This window comes from Geotrypetes seraphini, chromosome 5, assembly GCF_902459505.1.
Source record: "Geotrypetes seraphini chromosome 5, aGeoSer1.1, whole genome shotgun sequence".
In the NCBI taxonomy this organism is placed as follows: Eukaryota; Metazoa; Chordata; class Amphibia; order Gymnophiona; family Dermophiidae; genus Geotrypetes; species Geotrypetes seraphini.
In genome coordinates, this window is record NC_047088.1 from 223,648,531 (window position 1) to 223,666,341 (window position 17,811).

Here is a 17,811-nt window from a genome sequence, read left to right on the forward strand (position 1 = left end):
CAGAAACCTTCAAGGAGGATTGCGCCAATATGATAGCAAATGCACAAGGAGGCAAAGGCAACATATGCCGAGGAGGATCAGCTAAAAAGCACTTCCTTTGGTTCATATACTGATGAGCTAAGGGTGACACCCCTTTCCTCAGAGTGAGCTCCATTTACCACGACCCTCTGCTGCCCGACTTTGGTTCATGCATGTTTCCCAATATTAATTTTCAGCGCATAGATGCACCTTTTTGCACAGTTTGTCTGTCGTAACTAGATTGTAAGCTCTTTTGAGCAGTGACTGTCTATTCCCTGCTTGATGTACAGTCCTGCATATGCCTAGTAGCATTGAAATGACATTTTGGGATGACATTGCCCGGTATTTGGCTGCTAGTACACAAATGTATTTTGGCACTGAGATTAAGAAATGAAAATGAAATATTTGTGTTTAATTATTTTAGTTCAGTGATTTAACAAGCACTGCAGCGGCACATATTGTACTCGTATTAAACAATTTATTAATGAAAGGCACAGTCTGGGAAAGAAAATCAGGAATTAATCATCATGTCCTTTTCCAGCATAGAAGTTTCCAGAAGGCACAGAAAAGTTTATGCAGTCTTACTATTAGCAATAACTTTGCGTTACTTGGCATATGTGGCACTTTTACAGCTAAACACAAGAGATAGTTCCTACTTGGTAGAGATTACAATCGAATCTAATCATGCAGAACAACCTCATTGGGTAACTACAAAGGAAATCAGATTATATGGCAGAACAATCTGCTTTTGAAGACTATAAAATCCAGGTGCTAATTTATCTTCCCTCTATTCCTAGAACTTAGACAATGACTTCAGGTACGAACAGTACTGACCTGGGGAAAGCCACTCCATAGACCTTGCCCGCAGCGCTCTTATGGCTTCACTTTGATTGAGATTGATGGTTGGTCTGAACTTGTGAAGGTGTGACCTCTGGTTCCATACCAATATTTAAGCAAGAGAGGAAACGTTCTGTGAGAACAGCCCTCTTTACAGAAACAAAAGGTCTCCTCCTACAACTGCGACAGTTATCTGTCTGAGCAGCAGAGAACTGTAGATGTAAATAACAGGGCCCACGCCTAGTACTTCACATTAGACTATATTGGAAAAAAAAAAAAAGGTTTATAGTCTAACAGATTGTTTTTTTTGTATGGACACAACATAGAAAAGTCATTTTTGAATAGAGCCAAATATCACTAAGGTGCGCTAGCGTTTTTAGTGTGCGCTAAAGATTAACGTGACGCGCTAAACAAAAAATACTAACGCAAGCTCTATGGAGGCGTTAGCGTTTAGCGCATGCGATATTGTAGCGCGCGCTAAGCACGCCTTTGTAAAAGGAGCCCTAAGTAAACCACAAAGAGAGTAATTTTATAAGAAAATGTACAAAAAAATAAAAGCAAAAATTGCACTTTTTTCTTTTTAAAAAGGCAACATATGCATGTATGTGTCTTGATAAATGAGGCTTAGAATAATCTCCAAAAGCACACAAATGCTGTTGGACAAAGTTTACACCTGCTCTAAGCTTTGTGTATACTCAGTTGGGGGTCTGTGTGTATTTTATAAAGGGCACACACATAGGCGGGTCAGGGCCAGATTCATGGTAACCGCCTATAAAAGCAGTGCCGATCGTGTGCCAATCATACAATGGCACCGTTTCGAGAATCGTGGCCATGGCAAAGATAGGTGCCAGAAATGTAGGCCAGGGATTTAAAGGCCTACATTTCTGGTGCCTATCTTTGACATGTATATTGGTATCAGAACCAGTATGTGTCACATAAGGATAACCTGTATTTTAAAATCATGCACTGTAACTGTGTCAAATTAGGATAAAACTTGAACTGAAAACCTTGCACCGTAAGGATAACTATGGCAAATTGAAACCAGTAAACTGTGTATTATGTATATTAATATTAGATCCTAGTATGTATCAAGCCAGGATAAAAACTTGTATCATAAACTTGTACTGAAATTATGTATGTTCAACCTGTAACCCGTTCTGAGCTCTTTGGGGACAACGGGATAGAAAATGAATTAATTAAATGAATTAATTAATCGCGACTATGAAGGCACCTAAAGACCACTTCCAGTGTCAGTCATGCCTTCTGTGGCCTTAGGCATCCACAGTCGGAAGAACGGCGCCATTGCTGGAGGTGCCTCCATTGTATTTAATGAGAAAGTAATTGATTGTAAATGATACGGTCAATTACCACACCAATTTAAACTCAATTAAGCCAATTAAGTTGAATGGTAGCACTGTGCCTACCGCCATCTAGCTTAGTGCGCCATTTGTAGAATCCGGACCTCAGTGACTCAGCTGTTTGGGGGAAGCCTAAGGTGGAGTGGGGCTGCATTTAGGTTACTTAAATTTGTATAGGGTCGACATTCAAAGTGATTTAACCATCTAGAAATGGCTCCTAGCCTGTTAAATCACCTGCTCAGGGCTAACCACTTAATTGGTCAGTGCCACTGAAAACAAACAATTAGTGTCAAACAAAATCCTGACTATTTGAGAGGCATTCTGGGGGCAGAGTTGGACTTGCTGGTTAAGTGCCAATATTCAGCACTTAACTAGCCAGGTTACATATGACCACAAAAAGGTCAGTCTTATATGCATTAAACCATAGCCAGTTAAATGATGAATATCGCACTTAGCCAGCTAGTATTAGGCAGCTCATGGTCTCTGAGCGTTAACTTTTTGAAGAAGTTCATATGGTCACTTATTTGAGCTGTATATAAGAGTTCTTGATATAGAGTTCTGTTTTTTTGCTTATTGTTTTGAGATATTTGACTTTCCCAGACTAGAGAGAAAAAGTTGTTTTTTGTTTTACCCCCTCTATTCTATGGACTGCTTAATTAGTGCCAGAGCAGTCCATGAGAAAAGTTTAGGCAGAGCCTGGGAGGAGCCAGGACTTTAAGTTAACAGTCATATTCAAACCATTAACCAGTTAAGCAAGCAGCAAAAAGGCTATCCTAACTTTAGCTATGGAGGTAACCAGGCACCAGTCTGAATATTGGCTAATACCTGGTTAACCTCTGAGTAGCATCAGGGGAGTTCTGGCTGCCCTCTTCTTCCCATCCTCCCCCCACCCACTGAACTCTATACATCCCTTCCAATCCTCCCTCCTACCCTCTGGGACAGCTTAAATACCCCCAAACCTTCCAATCCTCCCTCTTAGCCCTAGAACTGCATATACCTCCCCTCCTCGAAAGATCCCCCTTTCCTCCTGAAGAAAAAATAAAGCAGGCCTGAAGGCCTCCACACACACCACTTCCTATCCAGCCCCCTAGGCCCCCCACAGGCTTACCTTAAAGCTCCATGGTGGCATAGGGGGCACACAGGCAGGATCGATGCCCTGTTACCTCTGCTTCTTCCAAATGGCTTCCATGACCTCTAGCAACACCCTTGTGATATTTTAGACTGAGATCCCTTTTTTATACACAAGACCGTTGCTAGAGGTCATGAAGCCATTTTGAAGAGGCAGCAATGCCAGACAGGAGCAAGTGGTCATCATTCCTGCCTGTATACCCTCCTAGATAGGGTTAGCAGACGTCCGGGAAAACCCAGACCTGTCCTCTTTTTAGAGGACTGTCCAAGTGCCCGGACAGACTTTCCAAAGCTCGGCAGTTCGTCCGAGTTTTAAAAAGCTCCGATGAGCTCTGGCCACACCTGGAGGGCCTCTGAGCATGCACGGATGATGTCGCGCACATATGTGCATGCTCCAGGCCCTCCAGACACGACCGGAGCTTGTCAGGGAAGAAGAGAGGAGACTTTGTGAGGTGGGGCTGGGGGCAGAATGGAACAGGGCTGGAATAGAACGGGGCAGGGCCGAAGGTGGAACGGGGAAGGGCCATGTGTCCAGGGTTTTTGCAACCCAAAATACGGTAACCCTACTCATAGACCACCAGGGAACTTTAAGATAAGCTTTGATATTCCTTGAGAGTGGGAGGGAAGATTGGACGGTAGGTTTATGCTCTTCCAGAGGGTTGGGGGGGGGGGAAAGATCAGAAGGTAGGAGTGTTATGCTGTTCTAAGAGGGGGTGGAGGGGGGAATTGAAATTATGGTTGAGAGGTGAGGACCTGGCTAGAAACTCTTATGATAGTCTTGCCTTGAATATTATCTGGGACCCGCTTGAGCTCTCCAGTGGTTTCCATAGGAAGAATTAGCTCCAGATATTCAGTGCTAATGCTCAGACATGGCCTGGCACTGACCATCCAGAGCTAATGCTGACCTCTGTAGACTGAATATCGACCAGTAAATTTTTAATCTGGTTTTATATTTGTCCCAGTTCAGCTCACTATGTAGTTGAGGTAGAAGAAGGGTTCCAGTAATGAGGTCCCAGATATGCAATGTAATTTTCCTACTAAACAAGATCTCTGTTAACCCACGGATATACACTCTCTATACAGTACAGTATTATTTGGAATTTAGATTTATATTACCTTTTCAAACACAGAAATGTTTGCTTTCTATCCCAGTTTCTCAAATAAAGGCACCATTGTGTGCAACCAACGACAACTTCTTGCACTGTTACAGTACGCTAACTGGGTTTGGGATCATGCGGCACCTGTAAGAGGGGACACATGGAAAAGTAAAAGCTCAGAGAGGTTCTCCAAAGGAAACCAGAATAATAAACATAGCTAACACTATGGCTAGCATTTCAAAGCTAATGTTTTTACAAACAGGGAGTCAATTTAAATATAATAAACCTGTATGCACTGGTGGGATAATTATATTGGTGGAGCTATGTTGTCATATGGTGCATTTAGAAAAGTAATCAAGTCAGCGTTGTTTGATAAATCATTGTAAACCGCATAGAACTTCACAGTCCTGCGGTATATAAACTGTTATTATTATTATAAATTTATTTCCTAAATGGGGACATCATTGTTAATCAAAATTTTATATTGAATATTTTAGGAATTCTGTTGTATCTTTAATTAATTGTATTTCGCTGATTGTCCAGCCCTCTTCTGTGTAAACCGCCTAGAACACTTTAAATATATATTTTTTATTTCTCTTGATACTTATTTTTATCTATTTTACTTATTTATTTTTAATTCTATCTTTAAATTTATTTATTCATTACTTGGTGGAATATTCATTTCTATCTCTATCTTTATATTTTATCTTTATTTTTCATAAATTGTCTCTTCATGTACTTTAGTTAGATTGTGAGCCTTTGGGACAGTTAGGGAATTTTATGTACCTATCTTATTTATTTTTATTTATTGTATCTTTTAATGCATTCATTTTTGTAAACCGCTTAGAAACCTCACGGTTATTAGCGGTATATAAGAATTAAATTAAATTAAATTGTGGCGGTCTAGAAGAATAAAGTTATGTTATGTTATTGAATATAATATTTATTTTGTTAGACACTACTTTACCTATATGATTTCGTTCTTCTTCTGGATTCCTTGTTAACCATGCTTTAAGTTTCTCTCGTGGTCTTCTATCTTTTTTCCTCTTTTTTATTTATCTTTATCTAACTGATGTTTTTCTCAAAGGCATTTTAGCTACATTGTGAGCCCGTTTGCGACAGTGTGGGTAGCTACAATACACGTCAAGTGGATTTAGCACTGTGAATGTAACCCGTTCTGAGCTCTTAGGGGAGGACGGGATATAAATCGAAATAAATAAATATATGCATATTAAATATAATAAACCAGTAGAAAATCACATGCCCTGTTTATTTTTCCATCATTCCAAGGTGGTAAAAGTAAGAAATACTTGAATCATACATCAGCATTTCAGCCTCCTACGATAAAGAATTTTGATCGCTGTTACATAAAGCCTGTTCCTACAAACACTTTAGAACTTTGCTGAAAACCTAACTTTCTTCAAAGTATCTGGCTAACTAGTTAATCTTTTGTTAACCGCGTTGAACTTCTGGTTACGCAGTTAATAAGCATGATGTTATGTTATGTTATATAAAACACCATTCAACAAAAGCAACAAAATACTGGGTTAAAAATATAAAACATCCATATCTGACTGATGCTCTTCAACCCTGTTAGGAATTATCAGGAAAGAAATGGAAAACGAAGATGAAAAAGTTATAATGTCCTTATATCGCTCTATGGTACGGCCGCACTTTGAATACTGTGTGCAATTCTGGTCGCCATATCTCAAAAAAAAAAATATAGAGGAATTAGAAAAGGTGCAGAGAAGGGCGACAAAAATGATAAAAGGGATGGAATGACCTCCCGATGCGGAGAGGCTAAAGCAGCTAGGGTTCTTCAGCTTGGAGAAGAGAAGGCTCAGGGGTGATAAGATAGAGGTCTATAAAACACTGAATGGCAAATTCTATAAGAAGCGCCCAAAAGTTAGGTGCCTAATTAGGCACTGTTCAGCGCAATTCAAGTAAAATTGGGTGCTGTTTAGTGAATCACGCTGAACAGCACCTATTTGGGCACCTATTTTGGAGGCACCCAATAAATAGGCCAGCTCTAGGTGAGCGCTTAAGCATGCTTAAGAGCATGGATTCTGTAAGAAGGCGCCTAGCATGTAGCCACTCCCATGCCTAATATGCATAGCGCCTATTTTTTTGAAGGCCGGCTAAATTTTTAGAGGCACCTTGTTACAGAATCGCTCTTTCTTGATAGGCGCCTATGTTTCAATCAATGCTGATTAAAAAGCTTAATTGAGCTTGTTCCTCAATTTAGATAGGCGCTTATCTAGTTGGGCGCCTCCAAAATAGGTGCCTAACTTTAGGCGCTGGTTACAGAATTTGGGCCTGAGTGGAATGGAAAGGGTAAATGTGAATCGCTTGTCTACTCTTTCCAAAAATACTAGGACTAGGGAGCATACGATGAAGCTAGTAGATTTAAAGCAAGCCAGAGAAAATATTTCTTTACAGAACGTGTAATTAAACTCTGGAATTCGTTGCCAGAGAATGTGGTGAAATCAGTTAGCTTAGTGGAGTTTAAAAAAAGTTTGAATAAATTCCTAAAAGAGAAGTCCATAGGCCATTATTGAGATGGCTTGGGGAAATCCACTGCTTATTCTTATGATAAGCAACATAAAATCTGTTTTATTACTTGGGATCCAGCTAGGTACTTGGGACCTGGGTTGACCACTGTTGGAAACAGGATGCTGGACTTGATGGACCTTTGGTCCCAGTATGGCAATTCTTATGTTCTTATTTTATTGTTAGCATAATACGCATGCTTCGCTTACTGTTGCTGAAGACACGGTTGAGTGTGATTTGGAACGATATCCTTTATTACACTGCGCAAAACAAATCTATCAGATTATCCGTAAGCGCTACATAAAGAGCAAGCGCACACTTGTTCTTTCACCAACGCTGCCACAGCTCTGACAGACCTTCCAACAACCTCCTCCTAGATTTTGCCAAAATCCAACAAATTTTAGCTGGGCTCTAGAAGGCCTGATAATTATCTAAAACCCCAAGTCAACGAGCAGCATAAGAGCACGGGATTCATCTCTAAAGCAGCAAACGTGGAGAAGGAAACAGCTGCACGTGCCAACAATTACGCTGACGAAACCTCATTGAACAAAACCGTTACTGTGTGTATTTCTTAAACATCAGCTAAACATAAACAATCATTTAAGGTGATAAACGCTACCCATGTAAATATATGGTTTCAGTTGCATATCTAAATGTGCCATAGTCTTTTTGTTCTGATTACTAAGCTATAATTTATATTTACTCTATAATTAACAGCCCTGAACAAGCAGACTGCAAGGTATTCTTGACAATGAGAAGCAAGTGCTCAGTACTGTTCACTAAGGGGCCCTTTTACTAAAGCTGCAGCAAAAGTGGCCTTAGTGTGCCCGTTACGTGAGTCTTTCACACGTGCTAAGGCCATTATTGCCGCAGCTGAAAATGGCTAATTTTCCCATTTTCCAAATTAACGGCCTTGCCCTAATTTCGCCATTAGTAAATACATCATAGCTTCAAATTTCTTATTTTGTTTTGGTTTTTTTTTCCCCAGGAGCTCAGCACTTTCCTCCTCCCTCTTTAAGTCTCCAGTTCAACTGGAATCAAGACTGGATTTATATCCCGATTTTATATCTCTTCCCAATTCACTCCGACCATCTATCACAGCAATAGTCCTGGCGCACAGGCCATGCATCAGGACTCCTTTCAAAACCTGACATTTTGTGCCTTTAAAATCATCCACTCTACACTGTTGTTGTGTAAAGACTAGAACTCTCATACATACCCCTTGGTCCTGTGAAGTTTCAAGTTTATTTAAAAATTTGTTCTACTGCTTAATCAGACTTCTAGGCGGTGTACATCAATAAAAGAGCATTTCATAAGGTACATTTAAAATAATATAAAATAGCGGAATTAGTAAATTCAAACATCAGTTGGGAAAGGTAGTACGACAGATGAACTAACTAGATGAACTGTAACAAGAGGAAATAGAACATAGAATAGAACATAGAAGGGATAAACAGAGGGTAGGAAAGGGCATATTAAGGAGGTTTCAAATTGTCCTTAAAAGGACAAGTATAGTCCAAAGGCGTCACTGAAACACTGCCTCTGCAGAAAACACAACCTAGACTAGTCCAGAAAATTGAAGACAACCCAGTAATCAGACTTAAGTCCTCTACAAGACATAGGAACATAAGAATTGCAACAGTAGGTCATGCCAAAGGGCCATAAAGATCAGTGTCCTGTTTCCAACAGTAGCCCATCCATGAAGCATACTGTATATCTAGTAAGATCCCAAAAGGTAAAACTAACTTTCTAAATTCTGAGCATTATTTTGACACTGTAGCTGAAAAGAGTGTTATTTATTTTGCACAGTGCCAATTTGCGGAATCATAATGCTAGGTTTCTGACACTGTTACAGATTGAACCATGCCAGTGAAAAATACAGAATTTTCAAGTGTGGAACTCCAAGCTGTCATGAAGTTCCTTTTCCTGCAGAAGAAAATTCCAAAGGAAACCCATGAATGTATGATGCAAACAGTGAGCGACAAATACGCCACCGTGAAGAAGTGGTGTACGAACTTTCAGCATGAAGATTTTGAGACCAAGATACAGCAAGATCCGGGAGGCCTCAAACGGTGTCAACTCCTGAAATTTTTGATTCTGTCCATAACCTAATTTTGGGTAGATCGGTGAATATCGGCTATGACAATTGCTGAGACACTACAAATATCCAGGGAACTTGGGTGTGTAATCTATGAGCAGCTGGGTATACAGAAGCTATCAGCCAAGTGGTGCCAAATTGTTTGAATGCTGACAAGATATGACGTTGAGTGGACACTTCCAAGTTGATTTTGCAGTATTTTCAGCAAGTTGGTGCCAACTTTTTGGAATGACTAGTTACTGTTGATGAAACATAGTTACACCACTATGATCTGGAGACAAAACAACAGTCCATGCAATGGCAACACTCAGGTTCTCCAACGCCACAGAAATTCAAGACTCAAAAGTCAGCAGGAAAGGTCATGACCACAGTATTTTGGGATCAGGAAGATGTTGTAATGACTATCTTCCAAGAGTCATAAGAACATAAGAAGTTGCCTCCACTGGGTCAGACCAGAGGTCCATCTCGCCCAGCGGTCCGCTCCCGCGGTGGCCCATCAGGTCCGCGACCTGTGAAGTGGTTTCTGACCACTTCTATAACCTACCTCAAGTTCTATCTGTACCCCTCTATCCCCTTATCCTCCAGGAACCTATCCAAACCTTCCTTGAACCCCTGTACCGAGTTCTGGCCTATCACATCCTCCGGAAGCGTGTTCCATGTGTCCACCACCCTCTGGGTAAAAAAGAACTTCCTAGCATTTGTTCTAATGGTTAATACAGAATACTACTGAAACTTGCTCTGTGATTAAAGGAGGCATCGAAAGAAAAAGGAGAAGGAAGCTGTGGAAAGGAGCTTTCTTTTTGCATGACAAAGCACTTGCTCACATGGATGTTTTGACGCAGTTAGGGTTTCAGTGCATAGACCATCCACCCTATTCACCAGATCTTGCTCCATCTGACTATTTTCTGTCTTCAAACTTTAAAAAGAGTTTTAAAGGGTGACAGTTTTTTTTTAGTAATTTGGAGGTTTTTGCAGCAGCAGAGTATTTCAATGACCAGACATCAAAGTATTTTTTGGAAGGTTTACAGAAACTTCAGACAAAATGTACCAAGTGTGTTGAACTTAGGGGTGAATATGTGGAATAACTTGTAAGTTTCAATGGTTCCATGTCATTCCCTTGTTGGTTGGGCTTTTTCAGCACACAGTGGATTTCTCCAAGCCTACATTCATAATGGTTTATGAACTTTTCTTTCAGGAACTTGTGCAAACCTATATTAAGCCTACTTGTGCTAACTGCTTTAGCCACATTGTGTGACAATGAATTCCAGAACATAATTATGCATTGGGTGAAAAAGTATTTCCTCCAATTTGTTATAACATGCTACTTAGCAACTTCCCCAGTCTCTCACTTTGTACTTTTTGAAAAGAGTATAAGCTCACTAAGAGGTTATGGTAGCCATTTTGGATCCAGGCCCAGGTCCAAACAGACGCAAAGGAGGGCCGCTACCACCTGAGACACTGGACTACCAAGGAAGAGCTTCTGTTAGGTACTGAGAGTATGACTATTGGGGGGGGGCACTCTTGGAAATTTGTATTTATGTTCAATGAGTGGTCAAAAATCAATTCATTTGAATGTGGTCATATATAACGGACCATTTATTTTTTTGATCAAAACGGGACATCTACTGATTTTCAGTCCTGCCCCCCAATCCTGCCCTAGCCTCGCCCCCAATCCCACCCTAGTCCAGCCCCCAATTTCTTCCATTCATTTATCATGTACACATTATTAATTCATTTATCATGTACACATTATTAATTCATAATGGTAATCATAAAATTTTTAAAAACCACAAAGCACACTGTATGCAGAAAAAATGTTAATTATCATTTATATTCAGGGGGTTTTCAAAGAGGTCAAGACGGATGACTTTAAAATATGCAATGTCACCTCAGTAACAACTATAGAAAAATAGTCAAATATAGTGCAAAATATAGACAGCAGATATAAATTCTCAAAACTGACACATTTTGATCACTAAATTGAAAATAAAATCATTTTTCCTACCTTTGTTGTGTGGTAAGTCTCTGGTTGCACTTCCTTCTAACTGCGCATCCTTTCTTTCTTTCACTCTTTCTTTCTCTCTGCCCCCCCCAAGCCACCACCGTCACACTCCATTAACTTTTTCTTTCTTTCTCTCTCTCTCCCTCCCTCCCCCCACGCCGCCAAGTTCTCCCTGCTTCCACGCTACAGATGCAGCAACAGGGCCAGGCAAGGCGAGTGCAGCGACTGCACAACAGCCGACCCAGAAGCCTTCCCTCGACATCAATTCTGACATCGGACAGGAAGTTCCAGGCCAGCCAGGTAGCGATTGGCTGGCCTGGAACTGCCTCTCCGATGTCAGAATTGACGTCGGGGGAAGGCTGAAGGGGCTGGCCTTTGTGAAGTCACTGCACTTGCCTCACCTGACCCTGTTGCTGCGTCAGCAGCGGGGAAGCAGGGAGAGATCCCAGGCTCCGTGATCGCCTGTCCCGTTGTCCCCACTCACAGCTTCAGGACACTCTCTCTGAAAACGGGACATTTCGGCGTCCTGAAGCTGTGCTTGGGGACAACAGGACAGGGGATCTAAAAACAGGACGGTCCCGTTCAAAACGGGACGTATGGTTACATTAGTCATATACCAATTTATTATATCATATACATATATTGCTGTGCTAAATCCACTACTGTGCCTTGGTTGAAACATGTCTTTTTTTCAACAGGCCTTGTCAATCTGAGTTTAAGTTTTATGTTTAACCTAACAAAACATTAACCTCTATTCAAAAGATACCTTTAAAAGGCAATATGGCCCTAAGGAAGACAATCCAGTTCAGCTTTAAAAGGAATTACTTCTCAGGCTTTCTAAGCCCATAGCTAACTTTATCTTAAAAGGATCACTTTACACAGAAAAGGAGACAAAACAAGCCATGAAAATGGTTCAGCGTGTAGCCTAAGCTAAACTAGAAAAGAAGGTAACTTCGTGGTCTGCAGCTAAAAAAAATTATTTGAAAATATAAATGTAAAAAAAAAATCTCTGTTATATAGGACATTGCTAATTTTCAAAAAGTTTAAAACTGAAAAGGCTCCATTCCTTAAACTGAGCCAGAACCTGGCATCTGAAGTGACTCCCTACTGAAAAAATTAACAGCACGGGAAAAGGTTATTATTTCAAAAATGGGCATCAGATAATGACAGAACAACACTGTCCAGCGATTCTAGCTCCATATGTAACAAAACAAAACTATGGGACCAATATTCAGTGTGAGAAATCTGCTTAAATGTTACTGGCTTGTTATACAGTTAACTCTAATGCTGTCATTAACACAAGGTACCTGCAAAAAATTAACATAGGAGCACTTACTGCCTCCTATTTAGCAGGCAATAAGGCCCGAATTCTCAAAAAGCTGCCGAAAGTTAGCTGCTAGCAAGCACCTGGATTGTACCTACCAGCAACTAACAAGGATTTTAATTGGTTCTAAATGGCGCAATAATTGCTTGTTCCTTTAAAAAAATAATTAAAATCTAATGAAAACAAAAAAATGAGGCAATGCTAGGTGGCCTCCGGGACCGGCACCAAGGTCCATAGCATGGTATGACATCGAAGAAATGGGTGTGTTTAGGGGCGGCGCCAAGCTTCAGCATCACTAGGCGACACTAGATAGAGACCTTCAAGATCATGAGGGGCATAGAGAGGGTGGATAGGGACAGATTCTTCAGGCTGAAGGGGACAACAGGTACGAGGGGGCATTCGGAGAAACTCAAGGGAGATAGGTTCAAAACAAATACAAGGAAGTTTTTCTTCACCCAAAGGGTCGTGGACACTTGGAATGCGCTACCGGAGGAAGTGATCGGGCAGAGTACGGTACAGGGATTCAAACAGAGACTGGACAGATTCCTGGGGGATAAAGGGATCGTGGGATACTGAGAAAGTATAGAAACCCAACCAGGTCGTGCATGTGTAAGACCGGAGGGCTAGGACTTCGATGGGAAGATAAGACTCATCAGGAAACCAAGGTGGCATGGGGGCCCCTTCTGATGATTTAGACAGGTCATGACCTGTTTGGGCCGCCGCGGGAGCGGACTGCTGGGCTAGATGGACCTGTGGTCTGACCCGGCGGAGGCACTGCTTATGTTCTTATGTTCTTAAGTACCCTAGGCACCAGAAATATAGGCCTGTAAAAGCCTGGCCTACACTTCCGGTGCCTGGGGTCCTTGCTAAGTGCTGATATCTCCAATTCTGAAAGCAGCGCCTGGCTGTGATTGACAAGCGGCACCGCCGCATACAAAATCAGCCCCTCAATGCTCCTGTGTTAATTCTGCATTATCCAGTTACCAAATGCCAATCATAACATGCTAGCTAGATAATGCAGGAATGCTCACTCTGTACCTATGACAGCCCCCTCCTAAAATATTTACAAAAAAAAAAAAAGGTAACACACAGGATATCATGTACAAGCAGGCAAAATTCTGCAAAACAGGGATACCCTCCAGAGACACAGGAATCCCATGGGCACAGAAGTTGTTCCTATGGAATTCCTGCAGGACTGTACAAGCCTCTTGGTGCCCCATAAAGGTCCTCCAAGATGTCTGCTGCCTCCTACCTTCAAACAATTCAGCACAGCTGCATTTGCTCTCTGTCCAAAAGGCTACGGGCAGTGGTACCTAGATGCTCCCAACAGCTGATCCAGAAGCCTTCCCTCTGATGTGTTTGGGCAGAACGCACAAGAGAGAAGACTTCTGGGTCAACCATTGGCAGCCTCTGGGAACTGCTGCCAATGGCCTTTTGAAGACAGATATCTGTAAGAGAAGGAGAGAAGGCAGAGAGAGAATTGTTGGCCATGAAGGTAGGAGGGAGTGAGACATGCTGAATGGGCAGGGTAGGGGAGAGAGAAGAACTGTTGGGATATAGGGTAGAAGGGAGGCAGGGAAAGAGAGATGTTCAGGTAGGGGAGGGAATAGAAAGGGAGAATTGTTGCACATGGGTGTGGAGAAGGAGGGAAAGGAAGGAGGGAGAATTGTGAGGCATGGAGTGAGATGGAGGGAGAGATAAAATGATGCTGTACAGTGGGAAGAGAGGGAGAATTGCTGGAAATGGTGGTAGGAAGGCAGGAGATAGAGATGCATAGGGGAGAAAAATGAGAGAGGAAGAAATGTTGGACATGGTGGTGGAGGGAAGAAGGGTGGGAGAGATGCAGCATGGGGCTGGTGAGAGGCAAAAGAAGGAGTAACAGGTATGGCACTGGTGGGGAGGGCAAGAGATACTGCACATGAGGGGAGGCATGAGAAATGTTGGACATGGAGGTAAAGGAGAAAGAGGAAAAAATGTTGTGCAGGAGGGGGAGGAGAGAAAAAGGAAGATGCTGGATCCAAGGACAGAAGGGATTGAGGATGATGTACAGAGAGAGGAGGAGAGAAGGAAGAGAGAGGGAGAAATGCTGGACAGGAAGGAAGAAAGAAGAGACACGATAATAGTGGGGGGAGGGGGGTTGGAGTGGAAGGGACTGGGAGATTTCAGGCTTTTATGGTGGGGAGGGGAGAGAGAGGGAGAAAATGCTGGTTAGGAAGGTAGAATAGCATCTGTGGCTCAGGGTTGATGATGATGCCTGCCAAGCTTGGTAAAAGGGAGTTTTGGCCACCTTTAGAGGAAATCTTCAGACGAAAGAGCTTGGGGATCCTCATTAGCTAGAATATTTATATTTTATATTAACATTCAAGTCTTTGCTACTTTGAATATGATAATTGGGAAGAATAGATACCTTGGAAACTGGTCCTTGCCAGAACCTCTAATGTACTTCAGTAGCATAATTAAATGAAATAATTACTTCTGAAGGTTATGGGACTCATTTTCAAAAAATGCAGATATCCAAAAAAACTGCATAAACCAACACTTGGATGTTATATTCAAGTGCCAATTTTTAAAACGTACATACTGGATGTCTTGCTAAGCTTCCTAGTTACTCTGTGTCCAAAATTCAAGGGGGACATGTTGGAGGCATGTTATAGGCAGGCTTTAACCAGGCTTAGACTTGGATATCTTGAGGCAATAATCCAACCTTTCCCAAGACTTCCAGGATGAAACTTAAATGTCTGAAGCTATACCTGTTTTAAAAGCATTGAAGTGTTAAAAAGATATCCAAACTGACCAGATGCCCACTGGAGGGATTAAGTAATGACCAACCCACACTTTCCTGGTGGTCACTGACCCCCCCCCCCCTCCCAAAAATCTGAATGAAACTGTACATACTGTCTCTAGAACAGCAGCACCTGGTATGGGAAACCCTAATAGAGCACCTCATAGGTGTCTTAATTAGCCTGGTCTGTGGGCTAATGAGCCATAGAGAGGAGAACCCAGGCCCATTAGCTACTCTAAACACTACATTTATGGTAGAATGTGTCAGCTCAGCAAAATTCTACTACACTGCCATATAGGTGCCACCTGCAGTCATAAGGGCTATTTGGGTGGTAGATAGGTGGGTATAGTAGGTTTTTGGGTGAGTGCAGGTTCACCTTCATTATAAAGGGGTTATGGTGAAATGTACTTCTGGTACCCTTTATGTGAAGTTCACAGCAGTGTCCTCTATTTTGCCCCATTTTTCGGTTGGCATGTCTGTGTGGCCAGTCCATACAACGGTAGCCCCTCTTACGTCTTGATTTGGATGTTTTGAACTTGGATGTTTTTGTGAGCAAAACTTGACAAAACAGGTTAGGCATCCTAAAGTTGGACGTCCTGACGGCCAAGATATCCAAATATGCAATTTTCAAAAAAAAAAAAAAGATGGATGTCCAGCAGTTTCAAAAATGGACATTTTCGGCATCCAAACTTTGGATGCACTTCTCAGGACATCCAAAGTCGGACTTAGATGCACCATCGACAATGGCCATCCATGGTATGGGCGGGGAGGGAGGAGGTTACTTGTGGGGACAGGTTAGATTTCAGGGAAGGCGAGTGGGGATGGGTTAGATTTCTGTCCCTATGCAATTCTAGTGGGTATGATGTGTAATGCTCAGAACAACCTCACACAAATACAGAGGTCTCATTTTTTTCACCAGAGCCATTAAGAATCTGTGGTGTATTAAGAAACCTTTCCTTTGGATAAAGATAGGTATGATTGTTGTGGCAGTCCCCATTTACACAAAGAAATAAAGGTCAGCCAAAGTTGTAAGCAACATGTTTATACAGGATTTATGGCTAAACTTTCAATTGCTATTGTCCCCTAAACCTTTTCTCCTGCCACAAAACACAATTAAAAATGATTGGAAACCAACCCAAGCACATCCTCCAACAAGCAACTAACTTGTATATTCATGCAATGTTTTCCATATTTAATTGTGCATCTCTTAAATGGTCTATAGCCTGGCTGCCCTGGGTAGACCCACTCTTACTATCAGAAGCTAAGCAGGGTCAGGCCTGGCTAGTACCCAGATGGGGGAGCATCAGGTGCTGTATGCCAGTGTTTCTCAACCCTTTCAAGCCATGTACCCCCTAAGTCTAACAAATACCAACCAAGTTCTCCTGCCCAAACTCCACCCCAGACCCACCCAAACTCCATCCCCATAATAATAGTACTAATTGTAATGCAATTTCTTCCATCCATTTTTCATATACACACAATATAATCTTCTTAATACATAATGGTAAGCACAAAATTTAAAAAACACAAAGCACACTGTACGAAGAGAAAATGTTACTTATCATTTATATTCGGGGGGTTTTTCAAAGATGTCAAGGCAGATGACTTTAAAATATGCAATGTCACCTCAATAACAACTATAGCAAAAAAAACCAAATATAGTGCAAGATATAGACAACAGATATAAATTCTCAAAACGGTCACATTTTGATCCTACCTTTGTTGTCTGGTGATTTCATGAGTCTCTGGTTGCACTTCTGACTTTGCATCCAATATTTCTTTCTTTCGCATGCATCCTCTCCTCAAGACCTCATTCCTATGCCCCAGGTTAGTGCCCCCTTTCTCCCTCCCTCCCTCATTCCTATGTCCCGAGTACCTATGTTCCTCCTTCCTATGTCCCCCTCATTGCCTTCCAGTCTTTGTCTCCCCCCTTCTACCTCCCTCCCTCCCCCCCTGAAGCTGCACCAAAGCCTGCCTGCCCTCAAGCCGACCCACCGCCGATTCCTCTTCCTCCCCAGTCCGCCACTGCCCCCCACCCGCTCCATTTAATTACCTTCCACTGCTGCTGCACCTCTGGGAAGAGCCAGATGTGTGCAGCAATTGCATGCTGCCGGCCCACAAGCCTTCCCCCCAATGTCAATTCTAACGTTGGAGAGAAGGTCCGGGCCAGCCAAGCAGGCTGTAGGCTTTAGGGCCCCATGTTGGGCAGCAGCAACACAGTGGAGTCACACACTGCACAGGAGAAGGCAATGACAAACTACTGCCTTGAAACATCACAGGGTGGATTCCTCACTGTGCATGTTGCCAAGTGCCAGTGGTCAACTCAAAGGCATACACACCCATTTCTAAAATGAAAAGATCTGTAACTACCTCTATTGGTCTAATAAGAGGTATCATCTATGTTTATGTGCTGGCATTTATTTCTGAGTGAAATAAATATTGTTTTTCTAGGACACCACCCACATTGTACAAATGTACATGTAATTCCTCATAACAGCAAAATCCATGTAACATATGCAGCAGTGTATACTTAGTGCTTATGTCTGTAAAACTGGAATCTTTCTTTTCAAAATTGTAATTTTTTGTTAAACATTTTATGGAACAGATTTTAAATAGC

General features: G+C 41.9%; 1 protein-coding gene across 8 annotated transcripts in view; it reads right to left on the reverse strand.

Moving 5' to 3' along the window:
- LYPD6B (LY6/PLAUR domain containing 6B) overlaps window positions 1-17,811 on the reverse strand; it is a 132,933-nt gene that overhangs the window by 42,003 nt on the left and 73,119 nt on the right. For 4 of the 8 annotated variants that reach the window (XM_033947082.1, XM_033947083.1, XM_033947081.1 and 1 more), the window contains one exon: window positions 4,458-4,582. The exons of 3 other annotated variants lie outside the window; for them this stretch is intronic. The gene's annotated coding sequence lies outside the window, so the exon portion shown is untranslated. Of the gene's footprint in view, window positions 1-852; window positions 892-4,457; window positions 4,583-17,811 lie in introns of those variants that run through there. One more of the 8 variants, XM_033947088.1, reaches the window with a different exon arrangement.